This window comes from Eschrichtius robustus, chromosome 15 (genome assembly GCF_028021215.1).
Source record: "Eschrichtius robustus isolate mEscRob2 chromosome 15, mEscRob2.pri, whole genome shotgun sequence".
NCBI lineage: Eukaryota > Metazoa > Chordata > Mammalia > Artiodactyla > Eschrichtiidae > Eschrichtius > Eschrichtius robustus.
This window is the reverse complement of record NC_090838.1, coordinates 45,293,353-45,311,205: the sequence shown is the minus strand read 5'-3', so window position 1 is coordinate 45,311,205 and position 17,853 is coordinate 45,293,353.

Here is a 17,853-nt window from a genome sequence, read left to right as displayed (position 1 = left end):
TTTGAAATATAAGTCCTTTGTCTAATATATGGCTTGCAAACATCTTCTAATTTTCACTCCTAAAGTTGTCTTTTGATAAACAGAATAATGTAGTCTTTATGATCATTCCCTCTATGCTTATTGCTTTTTGTGTTCTGTTTAAGAAAGGTTATAAAGATATGTCTTATGCTATCATCTAGGTACCTTATATTTTTACCTTCCACATTTGGATCTAATCTATCTGGAATTAACGTGTGTGTGTGTGTGTGTGTGTGTATCCTATGTGATAGAGATTAAGATTCATTTTTTAAAATATGGATGTCTCATTCACCCAAGAAATATTTAATGTAAAGATCATCCTTTCCCATCACACTTCCAATGTCATTGTTCTTCAAGATTGCTGTGACTATTGTAGAGCCCTTGAATTTTCATATCAATTTTAGAATCACCTTGTCATTTTCCATTAAAAAATTTCAGGAGAACTTTGAATGGGATTGTATGAGATCTGTAGGTCAATATGGAGGAAAACTGACATCTTTGCAACACTGAGTCTTCCATTACTTAATTAGGAAATTTCTCTCTACATCTTTAGTTTCTCTCAGTAATGCTTTTTTGCTTTCTATATTGAGTTTTGAACATCTTTCATTAGATTTATTTCTTTGTATTCATTTTCTGGATATAAGTATCATTTAAAAATAGTGTCATGTTAAAAAGTTTCATTTTCAAATTCTTTTTGAATGATATGTAACAATACAATTTGTTTTGGTATCTCAATGATTTTGCTAAATTCACTTATTAATTCTAATAGATCACATATATTCTTTTAGATTTCTGTATTATTATGTCACCTGTGTCATCTTCCGTTCCATTTTTTATACCATTGATTTCTTTTTCTCGTTTTTCTTCCCCCCTTGGCTAGTTCAGGGTTGAATCAAAGTGGAGATGGCTGACATTCTTGTTACCTTCTAGATCTCAGGGATAAAACTTTCAATATTTCATTGTGTGATATTTTTTGTAGGTTTTGAAAATACACCCTTCATTAAATTAAGGAAATTCCTTTCTATTCCTAATTTTGCTGAAATTTTAAAAATTATAAATACATGTTGAATCTTAGATGTTTTTTCATACGTCTATTGAGATGAAAGTATGATTTTTTCCTTTCTTTTGTGAATGTGATAAAATCTACAGGTTATGTGAACTATTTTCAAATGTTAAACAGACCTTAAAATTTCAGAATAAATTTAATTTGATTGTGATGAACTACCATTTTCATATATTGCTGAATTCCATTTGTTTAGAATTTTGCCTCTATACTTATAAAAGAGATTGGCATATGTTTTTTCCTCTTAATGTCCTTGGCTGGTTTTTATATCAAGGTTATGTAGGCTGTGTAAAAGGAAATGGCAAGCAATCCTTCTTTTTCTATTTTTTGGAAGAACTTGTGTAATGTTGGTATTATTTCTTCCTTAAATATTTGGCAGAATTCACCAATAAAGGGCTCTGGGCCTGGAATATTCTTTTTTAAATTACGGACTCTTTTTCATAGATTTCAGTTCTCTGGTGAAATTCTCCACATCTCAATCTATTTTCATGAACATATTAAACAATTATTTCAATATCTGGATTGCTGGTGGGTCTGTTTCTATTGTATTTTCACATGCTTTATGCTTTTTTGCTCCTTCCTCTTGACTTGCCTCCTAAGTTTTCATTTAATACCAGCTTTTGTGTATCAAAATTTACAGGTAATCTGCATGATGTGTTATTTCTTGTTGGAGGAGGTCACTGAGAGGATGTGACCCCTGGTTGACCTATAAGCTGGAACCAGGCAATTGGAGGCTCCTCACCCCCTCCCCTGTCCTTGGAATCAATATCCTGCCCACCGTTCACACAGCCAGAGCCTTTTTCAAGGACGCAGCCTTGAGAGAGCAATGTGCTGTTGAGACCCTCTGGATGGTATACAGGACTGAACCCCATAAAGGCCTCTATGTAAACTTTTAAGATTCTGGTGGACAGTGTGGACATCTACTCATCTTGTGGCCACCCAAGACAAGCCTCGTAAAGTAAGTTCCCTTACTTACTAAACCTGCCACCTACCAATCTGGAGTGGCCAGCCTCTTTCTTCGGTCTCTCCTTGTCCTCCTTGTAAGGGGGCCAGTTTTGTATTTCACCCAGGGAACTCCTGAGGTTGTGGACCAACAGTCCTCCAGAGAAGATGTAATTTTCTTTCACGCAGCACTTAGACTCTGTTAAAGTAGGAGCAGATCTCCTTGATTCAGTCAGTGATGAACACAGTGTAAGGCTGAATTTCATTCCCTGTAACAGTTGGTTTATTTATCTCAGCTAGACATGGACTTTCAGGGATTTCAACTGGAAATCTGGCGTATTTACTGGGGCTGTTCATCCTTGAGGGTCCTGAACTCCAAATTCTGTCTGCTATAGGCAATGCTTAGATTTTTAGTTTCGTAGCTGTTTTCTGCTTTGCTTCTTAAGCTTGTTGTCCTATACAACTTTGAACTTGACAAATGCCTCTAGGGAAAAGCTGAGCAGCTTGTTGGGGGTCTTTCTTTTGTGATTTCCTTTTCTCTAGTACCTTGGCTTCTGAAACCCTGGTTGAAAGCTTGAAGTTATTGTCTTCTGCTCAAGGATCTACCTACACTGAAAACTGGAAAATGCCACCAGGAAAAAGCAGTGGAGAACGTCAGGATGTTTACCTTCTCCCAGGATCTTGGTTTGATATAAGTAACCTTGTTGTAGCTGAAAGTAATATCACCTCCCTCCTCCAGTATTTTGTTATTTCTCTGAATTAACGCATATCAATTTTGTTTAAAACATTATTTTTATCTTAGACTATGAACTTCTGGAAGACATGTGACTGCTCATTTCAATTTCTTAAAAAAACAGCTTTATTGAGATAAAATTTACTCTCTATAAATGCACCTATTGTAAGTATACAGTTCAGTGATTTTTACTGACTTTATAAACTTGGTAACCATCACCACATCAAGTTTAACATAATTCCATCACCCCAAAATGTTCCCTCATGCCTGTTTGCAGTTAATTCCCGCTGCCATCTCCTATCCTAGGCAGTCACTGATCTGCTTTCTATCTATAAGTCTACCTTTTGTAGGTATTTAACTTAAATGTAATCATATCTGTACGTGGCCTTTTACATCTGGCTTCTTTGCCTTAGTATAATGTTTTTGAAGTTCATCTATGTAGTAACAAGTATTAGTTTTTATCTTTTTATTGCTGAATAATATTCCATTACATGGATATACCACATTTTGTTTATCTACTCAACAGTTGGTTTGGATTGTTTTTAGTTTTTGGCTACTATGAATAATGCTGCTATGAACATTCATATATATGTCTTTGTGTGAACATACTTTTCATTCTCTTTGGATAAATTCCTAGGAAGGATTTGCTGGGTTATATGAAAGGTGATGATTAACTTTGAAAAGAACTACTAAATTGTTTCACAAAGTGGCGACACCATTTTACATTCCATCACTAATGTATGAAGATTTCAGTTTTTCTATTTTCTCAGCGGCATTTGTTATTGTCAGGCTTTTTGGTTAATGCCATCCTAGTGGGTATGAAGTAGTATCTCATTGTGATTTTAATTTGAAGTTCCCTAATGACTAATGATACTAACCCCCTTTTCATGTGCTTATTGGCCATTTGTATATATGCTTTGGTGAAATGTATATTCAAATCTTTTGTCAATTTTTAACTTGGATTATTTATCTTATTAATCAGTTGTAAGAGTTCTTTATATTTGGGATACAAGTCCTTTATTAGACATATGGTTTACAAATATTTTCTTCCAGAATTTGACTTGTCTTTCCATTTTCTTAATGGTGTCCTTTGAAGTGCATAAATTTTTAATATTGATAAAGTTCAATATATTGATTTGTTTTCATTATGAATAGTGCTTTTGGTACTCTATCTAAAACTCTACCTAATTCAATGTCATACATCTTCTCCTATATTTTCTTCTAGTTTTATAGGCTTAGTTCTTACATTTAGGTTTATGATCCCATGATTTCAGCACTATTTATGGAGAAGACCATTCTTTCCACATTGCACTGTGTTGGCATCTTTGTCAAAATAAAAGGATTTATTTCTAGAATATTTTTCCATTGATCTATATGTCTATTCTTATGTCAGTACCACAGTCTTCATTACTATGGTTTTAGAGTATGTTGTGAAATTAGCTAGGGCAAATCATCTAACTTTGTTCTTCTTTTTCAAAATTGTTTTGGCTGTTCTAGGTCCTTTACTTTTCCATATAAATTTTGGGATTAACTTGTAAATTTCTACAAAAAAGTCCTGCTGGGATTTTGATGAGGATTGAATTGAATTTATGTATCACTTTGACAATATTGAGTCTTCCATCCACGAACATGGGAAGTCTTTCCATTTATTGATGTCTTCTTTACTTTCTTTTAGCAATTATAGTTTTTTTTTGTGGGGGAGGAGGGAGACAATTATAGTTTTCAGTGTACGAGTTTTACACTTCTTTTGTTAAAGTAATTCCTAAATATTTTATTTTTTGATGTCATTGTGAATAGATATTTTTCTTAATTTCATTTTCAGACAGTTAGATGGTTGTCTATAGAAATAAAATTAATTTTTATATATTGAGTTTGTATCCTGTGACCTTGTTTATTAGTTCTAGTAGGGTTTTTGTGGATTCCTGATGACTTTCTACATGTATGATCATGTCATCTGCAGATCAAGACATTTTTATTTCTTCCTTTTTAATCTGGATGTCTTTAATTTCTTTAATTTCTTTAAATTCTTCTTATTGCAGTGACTAAAATTTGTGGTACATTGTTTATAGAAGTGGAGACAGTAGACAGTCTTTCTTTTTACTGGTCTTAGGGGGAAATAATTAAGCTTTTCATCTTTAAGTATGCTGTCAGCTGAGGGGTGTTTTATAGATGTTCTTGGCCAGGTTGGAGGTTCCCTTCAATTCCTAGTTTGTTGAGAGGTAGTTTTTTGTGTTTTTTGTTTAAAACTAAGAACGGTGTTGGGTTGTCCAATGTTTTGTCTATATCTATTGAAATAATCATGTGGATTTGTCCTTTATTCTATTGTTTTGGTATATTACACTAATTGATTTTCAAATGTTAAATCAATTTTTGATTCCTGGGATAAATCTCACTTGATCGTGGTATATAATCTCTTTTTACATTATGTTATTGGATTCAGTTTGCTAATATTTTGTTAAGAAATTTTGCATCTATGTTCATGAAAATGTTTGGTAGTATTTTCTTTTCTTGTAATGTCTTTGATTGCATTTTTTCTCAGGGTAATAGTTTCATATAGAATGAGATGAGAAGCGTTCCCTCCCTCTCTATTTTCTGAAAGAGTTTGTAAAAAGAATTTTTCTTCTTAAAATATTTGGTAGAATCTACTAGTAAAGCCATTAGGGTCTGGGCTTATCTGTGAGAAGATTTTTAATTATTAACTTATTCTCTTGTTATAAATCTATACAGATTTTCTATTTCTTATTGAGTCAGTTTTGGTAATTTGTGTCTTTTTAGGGATTTGTATGATTCATCTAAGTTTCCTGATTTTGTGGCATCAAGTTATTTATAATATTTTCACTGTAATGTTTTTAATTTTTGCATGGTCAATAGCAATGCTCCTTCTTTCATTCCTGATTTTGGGAGTTTGTATCTTTCTTTTTTTCTTGGTCAATATATTAGTTTCCTATGGCTACTGTAACAAATGACCACAAACTGGATGGCATGATAATATTTCATATTGATTATGTATTAAAACAATAACTTGGGTCTGGAAAATATATTATTGAAATTAATTTCACTTTTTAAATGAGGCTTCTTGAAAATTTAACATGATATCTGTGGCTCACATTATATTTCTATCAGACAGTATTGCATTAGAGGGTCTGTTTCTTTCTTGAGAGTCTCAGAGGGGTCTGATGAAAGTAGTCTGGTCCTATGGTTAAGAGCCACTGTAGGTGGGTTAATTATCTGACCCTGGATCAAGCCACAGGGTTAGACGCCCACATAATAGGACCAAATTATCTTGTCCAGTGGAATTACTTTACCATGGGAAAGTGTGGCATATCATAATAACATTGTTGAGAATTTGTCCATTTATTCATTCATTCAGTAAATTTGCCAGATACTGTTATAGGCCCTGGGACACAGTAGTGAACAAAACAGAAAAATTCTGCTCCCACGGAACTTATATAATAGTTGGTGATGGGCCTGTAGTTAAAGGCAATAAACAAAATGAATATGTTTTATGGTATGTTAGAAGGTGGTAAAAGCTTTGCAGAAAAATAAAGTAGAGAATGAGGGCTGAGAAGGGTAGAGGTGAGAGTGGAGGTTTACAATTTTAAGCAGGGCTGTTGGGGAAGGCCTCACTGAGACAATGACGCTTGAGCTAAGACTTGAGGCAGTGAGGGACTGAGGCATGTGACTGACGGGGGAAGAGTATTCCGAAGAGCAGACAGTGACTACAAAGCCCCTGAGGAATAAATGGACCTGGCATTTTTTTTTGAGCTGGCATGTTTTTGTAACAGCAGGACAGGGTACCCCTTTATGAAACTGCACATGAGCATGTTGTTTTAATACTGATGCTAACTTAGAACCTGGCTGCTTCTGAGGAATTGGGATATTTTATCCTTTCTGGTAACACGAATGTCTGTGTTACTGAGCAGAGTCTTCTCTTTCCTTTGCCTCTCAGGAAGTTTGGAAGCAACTCGACAGGCTGTTATGACCCATGAGCAATGCATTTTCATTTTTGTCTTCACCTTGTTTTGTCTTTCTACTTTAGTTCATACTCTCCTTGATTTTCATGCTTTGTCCTTATTTATATTTTGCCACAATATTTTGTGTGTGTGTGTGTATGTTTGTAGGATGATATCAACTGCATATGATGGAAGGAGGCAGTGAACACGTAGGGGAGTAAGAAAGACCAGTAGCAAGATCCACAGTTTATCAGTGTTGTCACCCGTTCATTCAAAGCATTTAGCAAATGCCTACCATGTGCCACTCTCTGTGGAATGAAAGAAGCTGCGTATAGAAAAACAAACCCAATTTTAGATATCGTAACTTTAAAAATATGTTTAATTTCTGGCTGGCTCACCCATACATTCGTGTCTTTATATTGTAATATTATAGTGGGTCAGTTAAAAATTGTAATCTGAAAAAAAAAAGATTGTAATCTGGTTGTAAATCACAATATGAAAACACTCTGTAATGTCAGCTTTCCCCCTTTATGCTTTCCACAGTGGCTACATGTAAAGTCTTTAGTGGTTGCATCAGCTTTAGAGTGTGAGCCTGGCCGTCCGTTCAGATGATCCAATTTATACAATCCCAATTTCTCTTTCTGAAGATGTTCGGAAATCTTCCTTAGGGACACTGGGGGCTCCTTATCACATGCTAACACACAGAAACTTTGAATTTGGTGTTTTTTCTTTGGTGGGTAGAGCAGACGGGTTGCTAAAGAGTGAGGCACATTTATGACTGGGGGTGGATATTTCTGTGTGGACCTTCTGCATCTCTGAGATTTTGTTGTTGTTTTCACTGTTGTCACCCATGTGTTCTCTTCTCCTCCTCCTCCGTGGCTCAGGCATATTTTTTGTGGACGAAAGGAGAAAAAAATAATGACGGTTTTGGGTTTGCAGAATGTCCGAGGTCATTCATACTCAGAGAGATAAGAAAGTTTATTACGTGAGTACCTGCCGAGGCACTAAAGAGAGGCAGAAAACGTCTGTCCTTCATCTTTATTCATGAAGCCCTTGAGGGTGACGGGAAAGGAGACTGGCGATTAGGAAACCAGGCAGCCTCGCAGGCACATTCAGGCTGGTGAGTCCCGGCTGCCTCTGTTGATGTGCGTTCAGGGCCTTGCCAGGCCAGCTACCCTGGTGTGCTCTGCATTATTAATGCCTTCCCGGGGCACTCATTGGTATGCTGTGGGCGAAGCCGGCTTGGCAGTCTCATCTCCACCGACCGCTGCCTATTCACTGCTGTGACACCAAGGCTCCCAGAATGAGGCAGAACTGAGCAAGCACAGCTGGAAGACAGCAGATTGTCTGGAACCAAGAAAAACACGTGTTTAGTCAATTTTAAATTAAGAGGCTTTGTTTACGTTTTCTCAGCTCCTCTTACAGAGTTAGTCAAATTTTAGATTCCCTCCAAAATAAAACAAGTGTCAGGAACAGATGGCAGGTTTATTTTACTTCATTCAACCTGTTCAAGGAGTGTGAACTCAGGGACTGATCAGTGCAACACAACTTTTCGTGTTAAACTGTCAAAGAAAGCTTGATGCATGGCTCCCCCAAAGAGAACGATTTACAGGCATGTGAGGCAGTGCCCTGGGGTGAGACTGGTCTGCTGTCCAGTGTTGGCTTCATCCTGGGGAGCCGGGCTGGTGGGAAGGCTGCTAAACAGGAAGGTGGAAAGACAGGTCTGTGCTTGTATTTCTGGCTTCTAACTATCAGGTTTCTTTTAGGGGGAAGCATTGAGTAAATCTGGGTGGCATAGCTAAAAGAAAGTTTATTGTTGGTGTCAATGATCTCTGTATCCGTGATACTAACTTTACTGCCACTTTCAAGCCAATTCAGGTTGTCTTGTTCACTTAACTTTTGTGTGTCTCTTCCACCCACCATGATCTCATTGGAGGGAGCAGACGAGGCAAGCCACTTCACTGGCTTTTCAAACACCTTGAAGACCTTGTTTTGTTGCTTCTCATTTGAGCTTGCATTTGGGCAAGGCTGACATTGTGGGAAAAACCTAAATAATTTAGACAAAGTTTTACTTGTGGTGCCATAGCCAGAGTACCTCTCTTTTTATAGATGTGAATAATTGTTTTCAAAGTACTTTTTTAAAGTGCTTTGAAAAACAATTAGACATAATCACATTGAAATATTTTCTTTGCTTTGGAGACTCTTGTCTCCTAAATGAGGCATTTCATTTGGAAACTAATAGTGGTAAAAGGAGAGGCAATGATTTTTTAATGGATAATTTGAGTCTCCATTCCCTACTTCCTACCCTTTCCCTTAATAGCATATCACAAGTTTTTAAATTATCCAGATAACTACTTCAATGCTCCACTTAATACTGCATTTGTAGAAACAGCATATAATATCAGGTTTTTAGGTAAACGTCAAAATACTCTAAATCTCCCCGCTTGTTTTAATCTGTTACTAATGTAAAATGACTGCAGAAGTCAATTTCTAATTAAAAATAGAAAAACACTCAGGTTAGTAGATGCTCGGTTGGTTGGTGTTCAGCTAGGACTTTTCTCAAAAGTTCCCACTTCTTATTGAATCTGAATGGCTGATGTTCTTAGCTACTCAGCAAGGCTTCAGCCATAATTTAATTTAATAAATTGCCAGTTAATTCTTATGTGAGGTAAACCATTATCCAGATAGCTCAAAGCTTTATTTAAAAATCTTGTTGTTAGTGTTTACAAGCCTGTGACAAGCATTAAAAATGTGACAGTCAGTGTTAAAGAAATATTTTCATTAATAGTAATAGAAAGAAAATGCAGACTGATGTTTTAAAGCATACACCCAGAGAAATGTTCTCATTGGTCATTGTTGCAGATTTGCAGAGAAATGTATGCACGATAAGGTAAAAAAGATGTAAGACAAATGGCTGGTGAGGGAAGTTGTCTATGGAGAGACTCGCCCCCAAATATTAACGGAGTAATTTGTCACAGAATGATTATGGAGGTGTGCTTTCCTAGTTATAACCAGTTGTGTGTGGCCTGCCCTTAGCCTGATACTTATCAAGACAAATAGAAAGTGAACTCCTCAAGTCTTGTAAGAAAGAAAAGATAAAAAGGTTGAGAAATAATTAATCGGTTTGTACCGAACTTTGGGAGAGCCGAAGACATGGTAGGTATATAAAGGAAACAGATGTTCCCAATTATTTGCTTGCGTGAACATGAATCTAAACCCCATCATGATTAAACATACTTTGTTATTCAGTTCATGAGTGTAAATATACTATACTGTATATTTTCATTATTGACATTTCAGATATTTTAAGCATTTACCCATAAACAATAGAGTTAATGATAATGGCTACTATTTTCTGAGTTGCTTATTCTGCACCAGATATTATCTTCAGTGTCTATTGGATCCTCACGATGACCCCAGAGATGATCATTTTATGGGTGAAGAAATCAAGGCTCAGAGCAGTAAAGACACTTGTCCCAGGTCACACTGATGGTCAGAACATTTGAACTTAAATCTGACTGATTTCATTATGCTGCCTTGATCGGAATCTAATCTATGGTTGAAAACTTAAAAGAATTTTACTTTTCGTACAGCTAGAAATATTTTAGAATCTTATTTTTGAACTGCCTGTCTCCATTTAAAATTTTCTGAAGACAATGGCCTGTTTTGTCTAAGCCCTAAAACACCCAATGACTCTTCTCAGCTTGTGGCAAGGAGTTGAGGGAGAAGCTAAAATTTCCAACAGGAGACTGAAAGATCTAATTATCACAAGTATCTAAGAATCCTTAGAAAAGGTGGCAAACTGAGTTAGAAATATAAAAAGTCCCAACAAAGTTGATTGAAATGTGAAGGACTAACAACTAATACGTTAAAACCAAATTAGTTTTATATTATTATTAGTTTACAGTGTATTTGCATTCTCCTGGCAAGTTAAAATCCAAGCACTTAGAAATGGTTTTTATTATGGTGATTTATAAAATTAGCCCACATGTTTAAAAATCTCAACTTCCTTCTGTAGTTGGTTAGGCCTCACCTGACAATTTGCAAACAGGCTTAGATTCTTCCCCTAAGGGTCTTACTATGCATTTGTAGCAAGTTTGTTAAAGAACGAAAAGAACAATATATTATACAGGCAAAAAACTTTTCACATTGTTGTTGTCTAGGGATTATTTTCTTTAAATCCTTTGAAATCATCATTCAGAGTGTTGGAAAAGTAGGAGGTGAAAGGTATATAGAAAAATTAAGCTTAGATACTTAGAGCTTTTGGAAGAAATTCAGTTTTAATAAAATTAGTCATCAATTCTTATTCTGGTAAAATTATGAGTAATGTGAGTGAGATATTTGTATGTTCTCAATGATTAGATCTGAGGCTGAGAGAGATGGACTGTTCTCAGCATTTCAGGGGTAACCTTGAAGAAAGGAATGATGATTTAGTCAATAGAAAAATATACTAATTAATTCAAGGAAAATATGGGCAGTTCTCTCAGCAAAGGAAGGAACTAACACAAGGAAGTAAGTATTCATTTTCAATTGGCTCCAGATTGTGAAAGGCCCTGGAGGTCAGACTGAATCCCATTTTGATTCCCCAAGGCTATTTATTGAACATCTACCATATGAATTGGTTTTATTTTAGGAGATATTGGGATAAAACAGTAAGGAAAAGGTACAAGTTGCTCCCTCAAGGATATTTTAACTCAAAAGGACGTCAAGAGAAATATTGAAAAATTAGTGTATACACACACTTTCCTCATATGCATAAAAATGAAGACCAGAAATATGTGGAAGGCCACATGTTTGGCAGAGAGAAAGAAGGAGGAACCAAATGACTTATCTAGACACTGAGCCTCTGCATGGACTCTGTGCCTTCTTCTCTCTTTGGAGATAACGGCAGCTGAAGAAAACTGCCTCACTCACTCTCATGCTTCCTTCCAGAGACAGCCCCACATCTAATAACTGATTGACACTTGGTATAAAGACGTGGCTCCCTTGTTCCAACTTAAGATAACTCAGAAGGGCCCTCCCAGCTCCAGAGCTCCTTGTGAGGTAGGTGGAAGCTTTTGTTGCTCCTGCATTGCAACAAAACTCCTCCATCTTCCCAATCCTGCCTCCTTCCCCATGCTTCTACAGGTGCCCCAAACAGCCTTCATGCCAGCCTTCATCTCGCCATCTTCCTTCCATAGGTTGAGAACCCAACCGATGATATCTTCTTGGGACTATGTATGCCACCTCCCTTCTTTTTGGCTACACTGCTTGTCTCTGACTTTCTTCCTGTCTGCCATTCTCTGTGTATCTGTCATTTTCCTGTCTATTCACTTTTCTCTTTTTTTCCTGCCCTATTCTTTCTCCAAAATACAGATCTAAAAGTTTATTTTATTATATTTATAGAGTAGTGTTAACTGCACACTAATCTTTTTTTCTTTTTCTTTGCATTTTATTTTTTTAATTTATTTATTTTTCCACACACACACACACACACACACACTGTATTTTATTTTTACAAGAGATAAATAGACTGACACCAAGCATTGTAAATGGATGACCACAACAAAAGCAACAATGATTGCAATTACCAAACATGAAACACACTCATACTATGTCATAATATTGACATTCAGTCCAGTAATCCTCCACTGTAACAGCTCCTTTACTTTGCAGTGAAAATTGATTTGTATATTCTTTGCCTCTGAGTCCTTGTGGGGTATTTTTTTCTTTGCCTCTGAGTCCTTGTGGGATTTTTTTTTTTAATTCAAACAGAAAGTCACAAAAATTATAATCATCCTCATCAGTTCACTCAGTCTCATGTAATTACTTTTTTTTTCATCTTGATCTTTTGTTAACACTTTTATGAGTTCATCAGTTTTTCATTAGAGTTCTGAAAATGCTTATTCATTCAGTTCAGCAGAACAATCAGTTACCAGAAACCTGTACTTGTCAGAGTCTTTTCCATGAATTCCTTGAAGATGAAACCCTTTTATAGGAACATATTTGCAAAAGCATCAGAGTACACCCAGAACTGTCTGTAAATGACAAAAGACTTAAAAATGACCACGGTTAAAGATTTGATGAAAGTTCATAATAATGCAATTGACAAGGAAATTTAGTTATCTCTGAGATATACATTTTAAAGTAATAACTAGAATTATGACTTATAACATTATACCAGAACATATAAGATTTTTAGAAATTTCATGTAATGTCTGAAACATTTATATTAACATATTTCCATACAAATAACCCAATGAAAGTTTAGTATTAGTTGTTTTGTTTGTTTGTTTTTTTATACTGCAGGTTCTTATTAGTCATCAATTTTATACACATCAGTGTATACATGTCAATCCCAATTGCCCAGTTCAGCACACCACCATCCCCACCCCACCGCAGTTTTCCCCCCTTGGTTTCCATATGTCTGTCCTCTACATCTGTGTCTCAACTTCCGCCCTGCAAACCGGCTCATCTGTACCATTTTTCTAGGTTCCACATACATGCGTTAATATACGATATTTGTTTTTCTCTTTCTGACTTACTTCACTCTGTATGACAGTCTCTAGATCCATCCACGTCTCAACAAATGATCCAATTTCGTTCCTTTTTATGGCTGAGTAATATTCCATTGTATATATGTACCACATCTTCTTTATCCATTCGTCTGTCGATGGGCATTTAGGTTGCTTTCATGACCTGGCTATTGTAAATAGTGCTGCAATGAACATTGGGGTGCATGTGTCTTTTTGAATTATGGGTTTCTCTGGGTATACGCCCAGTAGTGGGATTGCTAGATCATATGGTAAATCTATTTTTAGTTTTTTAAGGAACCTCCATACTGTTCTCCATAGTGGCTGTATCAATTTACATTCCCACCAACAGTGCAAGAGGGTTCCCTTTTCTCCCCACCCTCTCCAGCATTTGTTGTTTGTAGATTTTCTGATGATGCCCATTCTAACTGGTGTGAGGTGATACCTCATTGTAGTTTTGATTTGCATTTCTCTAATAATTAGCGATGTTGAGCATCTTTTCATGTGCTTCTTGGCCATCTGTATGTCTTCTTTGGAGAAATGTCTATTTAGGTCTTCTGCCCATTTTTGGATTGGGTTGTTTGTTTCTTTAATATTGAGCTGAATGAGCTGTTTATATATTTTGGAGATTAATCCTTTGTCCATTGATTCATTTGCAAATATTTTCTCCCATTCTGAGGGTTGTCTTTTCATCTTGTTTATGGTTTCCTTTGCTGTGCAAAAGCTTTGAAGTTTCATTAGGTCCCATTTGTTTATTTTTGTTTTTATTTCCATTACTCTAGGAGGTGGATCAAAAAAGATCTTGCTGTGATTTATTTCAAAGAGTGTTCTTCCTATGTTTTCCTCTAAGAGTTTTATAGTGTCCGGTCTTACATTTAGGTCTCGAATCCATTTTGAGTTTATTTTTGTGTATGGTGTTAGGGAACTGCACAGTGATCTTAAAAAATATTTTCTAGTTCTATTTCTCTCATATTGCACTCTCCTTTCATTCCTTCTCATTTCCCTTTTAAAAAAATCTATAATCCAACACACTGCCCCCATCAAAAATAAATTAAAAATTAGCCCAAACAACTGCATCTCATTTGTGAAATTACCTCTGTGGCCCTTAACTAGGATGACAGTATGTTCTAGTTTATACTATTGTCACAGCACAGTTATTAATACTGCTCCCCCTTTACTCTCAAAAAATGTCCTGTTTTAGATGAAAAATTATTTAGGCACTTTATCCTTAATAGAGTTTTGTGGATTTCTTTTGATCTGCAATTTGAAAAATATTCTCCTCTTCTAGTTTAAGTGGACATTTATCTAACAAAAATTTAATTTCAAAACGAAATCAAGGTTCATGTGTCATTATCTCTAAACGAAACAAAACGAAATGACTTTGATCTGACTCAGAAATAAGCCCTTGCCCTTTTAGAATTAAATACTTTTAATGGTTGGGGAGAAATTTGATTTAAAGTAAGGACTGACAATAGTCTTTATAATAGTTCCCAAAGTTTTCTGAAGATTGATACATGTTAACTAAACTCACAGGGGCTTTATTGAAGAACTGCTTTACATGTTAAATCTGAGGACAAAATTCGTTCATTCACCCAAAAGGCCTGGACTGAGCACTATGGCCAGGCCCTGTTCTAGACATTTTGGGAGTGTAGTGGTGTCCCTGCTCAAGCAAATAATTACATGACAGAAGTTCAACTTAACAGAACTAAGGAGAAAATAAAGTGTTGATAGAGAATAACTGGTCGGTGGGACTGATACTCAGGGAAGGCCTTACTGAGGAGGGAATATTTGAACTGTGATCTAAATGACAAAGATCTGGATGTAGAGAGTTCTATGGAGAAGCAACAGTGAGTGCAAAGGCCCAGAGATGGAGATGAACTTCAGTACCAAGGAACAGAAAGAAGACCTGAGTGTTTGGAGGGCAGTGAATAGGTGGGAAAGAGGAATAAGTAGGGCCGGTAGTATGGAGGCCTTGTAGGATTTTATTCCAAGCAGCTTAGGAAGCCACTGGGATGTTTTAAGCAGAGTATGACATAATTTGACTTACACTTTTAGAAAATTATTTTGGCTCCTGGGTGGAGAATGCAACATAGTGGGGCAAGAGTGGAAGCTCAGAGGCCAGTTAGGCTGTTGCAGGAATCTCAGTGAGTGAGGATGGTGGCTGGGGTCTAGGGTGGGGGTGGAAGACACGGAGTCAACAGGCTTGCTGATGGGTTGGATGTAGGGGAGAAGAGATATTGAGCCTGTGTTCTAGGTTTCTGGCTTGAGCAGCTGGTAGGTTGGATAGTAACATCATACAATGAGTTGAGGAAGACTGGAAGAAGACTAGCTTTTTATTTATTGGTGAGGGGGCGGTTAAAAAAACCTCTTTGGGCTGTATAAAATTTAAGATATATCTAACAAGATGTTAAATGGGACTTTTCCTGTTGTTTTGAATTTTTAGCTGAAGCTCAAAGCTGAGAACAATAGATGACCATTGCCCACATTTTCTAAAGTGATGTTAGACCCACCCTCAACATGACATCTTAAGAGGTGGCCAAAACTAGGCCTGCAACCTGCCTCTAGTGTCTAACAGAGAGAAGGATTCTTTAAAGGTGGTTCATGGAAGTGGAATGCTGTGACATTTCCTGTCTCCTTTTATGAAGGGGAGAGGTATGCATTTTCCACCCCACAAACTGAGAATGGGAACCCAGAGACCCTTCGAGAGATTGGAGTTGCTTGCCAAAAGGAGTACAGTAGCTTGCTCCTTGATCATCAGTAAATCAACTTTGCAAGTACTGTATTCCTTCACTGCCCAAGTCTCCTAGGCTGTAGGGGTGAGAGAGGAGTATTGCTTATGCTCATTGTGTGTTGTGTTTATTATCATAGGTTTTCATACACATGCACTGTTAGGTATAGCTTCTATTGATGCTAACAGAAATTTCAGATTTCGTAGGTAAGACAGAAGTTCAAATGGGTAGATTTTCTTACATAAGGTCAATATTGGGATCTTAGCAATGGTAATTGAATCCAATATCTTCAACTCTTAAATAAGCTCATTGAGGGCCAAAAACATTAATTGACATGCCCTAGGTTATGGTCAGTGAAATGTATAGCCAGGACTGGGACCCAGACGTCCTGCCTGTTGGTGATGGTTCTTGCCTTAACTATCTGTTGTTATACCAGAGTGGAGGAAACAAAATAAATTCTCACTATTTTGAGATTCTTTTAGAAGCTGACCAGTAATGGAGGTAAGAACAGGCATTTTTTGTCTTGTCTCCACTGCTCAGAGACACTTACTCTCCACTTCTCTGAAATCTTTAAGTGTGAAAATTCTTTGACATTTTGGTTTAAGTAGAAAAAAATAATTGAAATGCTGCTGATCACTTATTACATCTTCTCCTTCCTCCTTATACTCTCTTCTGTGTCTATTTTTCTCCCCCTACATCCTCACTTTTTTTTTTTTTTTGGTCTTGCTGGCAAACTGCTGAACCTCACTGCATTAAATATCTTCTTTCTAAACTCTGCCTTAGTTGCCCTTTGCATAGAAAGGAGAAAGAAATGACATGTGTGTTTCACCTTCACAGTGATATTTTTCCCTTGGCATTGTATTTAATTAGATTACAGTGAATGTCATGCTGTGTGGTGCTGTGTTTTATTAAGGCCAAAATATGGTTCCATGATAAAACATGCTGTAAGCCCTGCAGTGCAGTGCAACACGGAATTCATAGCAACACCTGTGTCTGCTACAGTGTAGATGATAAGTACTAACCAAAATATGTATGTAAGGGAGAAAAAGGCCAGAGGAGATGCTATTATCCAACTAACAACATTGTCAGCTTGAAGAACAAAACCTTAGTTTATAATAGAAAATTTCAACTTTCATAATAGTATGAGAATGAAACATTTCATTATGGGTGTTATGGTCTGGGGCAGGCATTGCTGTAGGCTGAGGTCAGTGAAGGACTTGAGTGTTCATCTGTTCACTTGTCCATTGTTTCAATAAATATTTATTGATCACCTGCCTTTTGCATAGCATTGAGGGAATGCATAGTATGGTTCCTCCCTCAAGGAGTTTGCCCTGCTGATCTACTTGTGGGCCTTATTTTCTTTATTATTGAAGTGGACCCAGGCTACAATGATATGGCTTTCAATCCAATCCAACCAATGTTTGTTGACTGGCTGTGTGACAAGAATTAGACTGGGTTCTTTCTCTGTTCTATTCAGAACCTTGGCTGTTTTTAAAAAATAAATATTTGCTTTTCCCCTTTTATTTTCATGTTTTCTTCTTTTGCCTTTTTTTTTTTCTTTTTTTGGCCATGATTCATGCTAAAGGATATGTGGACATTTTCTGTGTGAGCTTACCTTATCCATTGGCTCTGCTTTAGCTTCTTCTCCCATGGCCTAACTGGGGACCCATATGGAAACATGCCAAGAGACAACAAAACAGCATGGGAAGAAGCCATATGTTGGAAATGTGTCACATCCTTAGTCCAAGGATGTTGTGCTGGTTGCTGGTATTCATAAGGTGTACTCTGATTTTACATAGCCTGTGTTCAGTCCTGGGCTGCACCAGCCACTCACAAGACAGATTTGTTTGGAGTCTGATGCCATTCAGAAGTCAGAGTGAATGCTGATGATTGACGTGTGTGA